We start from the raw sequence: 5,000 nt of genomic DNA, 5'->3' as shown, positions 1-5,000 counted from the left end.
TTATAGTGGCTGATCTTTAAATAGCCCTCTCTTTGCAGCCCAGTACTTTTGGAATTTTTCAGTAATTATCTAAGAGTTTTGCATAAATAAAAAAAAAAAAAAAAAAAAAAGAGTCAATGCCCAGTCTTAAAAAACCGAAACAGGTTTGGGCCTGTTTAGTAGTTTTGGAACTTTTCACTAATTGTCTAATAATCTAGCAAAAAAAAAAAAAAAAAAAAAAAAAGAGTCAATGCCCAGTCTTAGAAAACCGAAACAGGTTTGGGCCTGTTTAGTAGTTTTGGAACTTTTCATTAATTGTCTAATAATCTAGCAAAAAAAAAAAAAAAAAAAAAAAAAAAAAGAGTCAATGCCCAGTCTTAGAAAACCGAAACAGGTTTGGGCCTGGTTAGTACTTTTGGAAATTTTCAGTAATTATGTAATAAATTTGCAAAAAAAAAATTTAAATAAATAAAGAGTCAATGCCCAATCTCAGAATCTAAGCAGGTTTGGGCCCAGTTAGTACTTGGATGGGAGACTGCTTGGAAATACCGATTATAGTGGCTGATCTTTAAATAGCCCTCTCTTTGCAGCCTCCTTCGCAGCCTCCTTCGCTTACGGCCATACCAGCCTGGCTATGCCCGATCTCGTCTGATCTCGGAAGCTAAGCAGGTTTGGGCCTGGTTAGTACTTGGATGGGAGACCGCCTGGGAATACCAGGTGCTGTAAGCTTTTAGGTTTCCTTCTCTACTTATATAATGCACTGGCGGTTATAGTGGCTGATCTTTAAATAGCCCTCTCTTTGCAGCCTAGTACTTTTGGAATATTTCAGTAATTATCTAAGAGTTTTGCATAAATAAAAAAAAAAAAAGAGTCAATGCCCAGTCTTAGAAAACCGAAACAGGTTTGGGCCTGGTTAGTACTTTTGAAAATTTTCACTAATTGTCTAATAATCTTGCAAAAAAAAAAAAAAAAAAGAGTCAATGCCCAGTCTTAGAAAACCGAAACAGGTTTGGGCCTGTTTAGTAGTTTTGGAACTTTTCACTAATTGTCTAATAATCTAGCAAAAAAAAAAAAAAAAAAGAGTCAATGCCCAGTCTTAGAAAACCGAAACAGGTTTGGGCCTGGTTAGTACTTTTGAAAATTTTCACTAATTGTCTAATAATCTTGCAAAAAAAAAAAAAAAAAAAAGAGTCAATGCCCAGTCTTAGAAAACCGAAACAGGTTTGGGCCAGGTTAGTACTTTTGGAAATTTTCAGTAATTATGTAATAAATTTGCAAAAATTTTTTTAAATAAATAAAGAGTCAATGCCCAATCTCAGAATCTAAGCAGGTTTGGGCCCAGTTAGTACTTGGATGGGAGACTACCTGGAAATACCGATTATAGTGGCTGATCTTTAAATAGCCCTCTCTTTGCAGCCTCGTTCGCTTACGGCCATACCAGCATGGCTATGCCCGATCTCGTCTGATCTCGGAAGCTAAGCAGGTTTGGGCCTGGTTAGTACTTGGATGGGAGACCGCCTGGGAATACCAGGTGCTGTAAGCTTTTAGGTTTCCTTCTCTACTTATATAATGCACTGGCGGTTATAGTGGCTGATCTTTAAATAGCCCTCTATTTGCAGCCCAGTACTTTTGGAATTTTTCAGTAATTATCTAAGAGTTTTGCATAAATAAAAAAAAAAAAAAAAAAAAAAGAGTCAATGCCCAGTCTTAGAAAACCGAAACAGGTTTGGGCCTGTTTAGTAGTTTTGGAACTTTTCACTAATTGTCTAATAATCTAGCAAAAAAAAAAAAAAAAAAAAAGAGTCAATGCCCAGTCTTAGAAAACCGAAACAGGTTTGGGCCTGTTTAGTAGTTTTGGAACTTTTCATTAATTGTCTAATAATCTAGCAAAAAAAAAAAAAAAAAAAAAGAGTCAATGCCCAGTCTTAGAAAACCGAAACAGGTTTGGGCCTGGTTAGTACTTTTGGAAATTTTCAGTAATTATGTAATAAATTTGCAAAAAAAAAATTTAAATAAATAAAGAGTCAATGCCCAATCTCAGAATCTAAGCAGGTTTGGGCCCAGTTAGTACTTGGATGGGAGACTGCTTGGAAATACCGATTATAGTGGCTGATCTTTAAATAGCCCTCTCTTTGCAGCCTCCTTCGCTTACGGCCATACCAGCCTGGCTATGCCCGATCTCGTCTGATCTCGGAAGCTAAGCAGGTTTGGGCCTGGTTAGTACTTGGATGGGAGACCGCCTGGGAATACCAGGTGCTGTAAGCTTTTAGGTTTCCTTCTCTACTTATATAATGCACTGGCGGTTATAGTGGCTGATCTTTAAATAGCCCTCTCTTTGCAGCCCAGTACTTTTGGAATTTTTCAGTAATTATCTAAGAGTTTTGCATAAATAAAAAAAATAAAAAAAAAAAAGAGTCAATGCCCAGTCTTAGAAAACCGAAACAGGTTTGGGCCTGTTTAGTAGTTTTGGAACTTTTCACTAATTGTCTAATAATCTAGCAAAAAAAAAAAAAAAAAAAAGAGTCAATGCCCAGTATTAGAAAACCGAAACAGGTTTGGGCCTGTTTAGTAGTTTTGGAACTTTTCATTAATTGTCTAATAATCCAGCAAAAAAAAAAAAAAAAAAAAAGAGTCAATGCCCAGTCTTAGAAAACCGAAACAGGTTTGGGCCTGGTTAGTACTTTTGGAAATTTTCAGTAATTATGTAATAAATTTGCAAAAAAAAAAATTAAATAAATAAAGAGTCAATGCCCAATCTCAGAATCTAAGCAGGTTTGGGCCCAGTTAGTACTTGGATGGGAGACTGCTTGGAAATACCGATTATAGTGGCTGATCTTTAAATAGCCCTCTCTTTGCAGCCTCCTTCGCTTACGGCCATACCAGCCTGGCTATGCCCGATCTCGTCTGATCTCGGAAGCTAAGCAGGTTTGGGCCTGGTTAGTACTTGGATGGGAGACCGCCTGGGAATACCAGGTGCTGTAAGCTTTTAGGTTTCCTTCTCTACTTATATAATGCACTGGCGGTTATAGTGGCTGATCTTTAAATAGCCCTCTCTTTGCAGCCTAGTACTTTTGGAATATTTCAGTAATTATCTAAGAGTTTTGCATAAATAAAAAAAAAAAAAGAGTCAATGCCCAGTCTTAGAAAACCGAAACAGGTTTGGGCCTGGTTAGTACTTTTGAAAATTTTCACTAATTGTCTAATAATCTTGCAAAAAAAAAAAAAAAAAAAAAAAGAGTCAATGCCCAGTCTTAGAAAACCGAAACAGGTTTGGGCCTGTTTAGTAGTTTTGGAACTTTTCACTAATTGTCTAATAATCTAGCAAAAAAAAAAAAAAAAAAGAGTCAATGCCCAGTCTTAGAAAACCGAAACAGGTTTGGGCCTGGTTAGTACTTTTGAAAATTTTCACTAATTGTCTAATAATCTTGCAAAAAAAAAAAAAAAAAAAAGAGTCAATGCCCAGTCTTAGAAAACCGAAACAGGTTTGGGACAGGTTAGTACTTTTGGAAATTTTCAGTAATTATGTAATAAATTTGCAAAAATTTTTTTAAATAAATAAAGAGTCAATGCCCAATCTCAGAATCTAAGCAGGTTTGGGCCCAGTTAGTACTTGGATGGGAGACTACCTGGAAATACCGATTATAGTGGCTGATCTTTAAATAGCCCTCTCTTTGCAGCCTCGTTCGCTTACGGCCATACCAGCATGGCTATGCCCGATCTCGTCTGATCTCGGAAGCTAAGCAGGTTTGGGCCTGGTTAGTACTTGGATGGGAGACCGCCTGGGAATACCAGGTGCTGTAAGCTTTTAGGTTTCCTTCTCTACTTATATAATGCACTGGCGGTTATAGTGGCTGATCTTTAAATAGCCCTCTATTTGCAGCCCAGTACTTTTGGAATTTTTCAGTAATTATCTAAGAGTTTTGCATAAATAAAAAAAAAAAAAAAAAAAAAAGAGTCAATGCCCAGTCTTAGAAAACCGAAACAGGTTTGGGCCTGTTTAGTAGTTTTGGAACTTTTCACTAATTGTCTAATAATCTAGCAAAAAAAAAAAAAAAAAAAAAGAGTCAATGCCCAGTCTTAGAAAACCGAAACAGGTTTGGGCCTGTTTAGTAGTTTTGGAACTTTTCATTAATTGTCTAATAATCTAGCAAAAAAAAAAAAAAAAAAAAAGAGTCAATGCCCAGTCTTAGAAAACCGAAACAGGTTTGGGCCTGGTTAGTACTTTTGGAAATTTTCAGTAATTATGTAATAAATTTGCAAAAAAAAAATTTAAATAAATAAAGAGTCAATGCCCAATCTCAGAATCTAAGCAGGTTTGGGCCCAGTTAGTACTTGGATGGGAGACTGCTTGGAAATACCGATTATAGTGGCTGATCTTTAAATAGCCCTCTCTTTGCAGCCTCCTTCGCTTACGGCCATACCAGCCTGGCTATGCCCGATCTCGTCTGATCTCGGAAGCTAAGCAGGTTTGGGCCTGGTTAGTACTTGGATGGGAGACCGCCTGGGAATACCAGGTGCTGTAAGCTTTTAGGTTTCCTTCTCTACTTATATAATGCACTGGCGGTTATAGTGGCTGATCTTTAAATAGCCCTCTCTTTGCAGCCCAGTACTTTTGGAATTTTTCAGTAATTATCTAAGAGTTTTGCATAAATAAAAAAAATAAAAAAAAAAAAGAGTCAATGCCCAGTCTTAGAAAACCGAAACAGGTTTGGGCCTGTTTAGTAGTTTTGGAACTTTTCACTAATTGTCTAATAATCTAGCAAAAAAAAAAAAAAAAAAAAGAGTCAATGCCCAGTATTAGAAAACCGAAACAGGTTTGGGCCTGTTTAGTAGTTTTGGAACTTTTCATTAATTGTCTAATAATCCAGCAAAAAAAAAAAAAAAAAAAAAGAGTCAATGCCCAGTCTTAGAAAACCGAAACAGGTTTGGGCCTGGTTAGTACTTTTGGAAATTTTCAGTAATTATGTAATAAATTTGCAAAAAAAAAAATTAAATAAATAAAGAGTCAATGCCCAATCTCA

General features: G+C 36.2%; 6 non-coding genes across 6 annotated transcripts; all 6 read left to right on the top strand.

Moving 5' to 3' along the window:
* Window positions 1-589: 589 nt before the first annotated feature.
* LOC132136315 (5S ribosomal RNA) lies at window positions 590-708 on the top strand. Its single transcript, XR_009431187.1, has one exon. It is a non-coding gene; the product is annotated as a 5S ribosomal RNA (ribosomal RNA).
* Window positions 709-1,403: 695 nt separating this feature from the next.
* Window positions 1,404-1,522, top strand: LOC132135633 (5S ribosomal RNA). The gene has a single exon (XR_009430566.1). It is a non-coding gene; the product is annotated as a 5S ribosomal RNA (ribosomal RNA).
* A 603-nt stretch (window positions 1,523-2,125) lies between these two features.
* On the top strand, window positions 2,126-2,244 carry LOC132136314 (5S ribosomal RNA). The gene has a single exon (XR_009431186.1). It is a non-coding gene; the product is annotated as a 5S ribosomal RNA (ribosomal RNA).
* Window positions 2,245-2,845: 601 nt separating this feature from the next.
* Window positions 2,846-2,964, top strand: LOC132136313 (5S ribosomal RNA). Its single transcript, XR_009431185.1, has one exon. It is a non-coding gene; the product is annotated as a 5S ribosomal RNA (ribosomal RNA).
* A 700-nt stretch (window positions 2,965-3,664) lies between these two features.
* LOC132135632 (5S ribosomal RNA) lies at window positions 3,665-3,783 on the top strand. Its single transcript, XR_009430565.1, has one exon. It is a non-coding gene; the product is annotated as a 5S ribosomal RNA (ribosomal RNA).
* A 603-nt stretch (window positions 3,784-4,386) lies between these two features.
* Window positions 4,387-4,505, top strand: LOC132136311 (5S ribosomal RNA). Its single transcript, XR_009431183.1, has one exon. It is a non-coding gene; the product is annotated as a 5S ribosomal RNA (ribosomal RNA).
* The last annotated feature ends 495 nt before the right edge of the window (window positions 4,506-5,000 follow it).

This window comes from Carassius carassius, unplaced genomic scaffold, assembly GCF_963082965.1.
Source record: "Carassius carassius unplaced genomic scaffold, fCarCar2.1 SCAFFOLD_60, whole genome shotgun sequence".
Classification (NCBI taxonomy): domain Eukaryota; kingdom Metazoa; phylum Chordata; class Actinopteri; order Cypriniformes; family Cyprinidae; genus Carassius; species Carassius carassius.
This window is presented reverse-complemented; position numbering and strand designations above follow the sequence as displayed.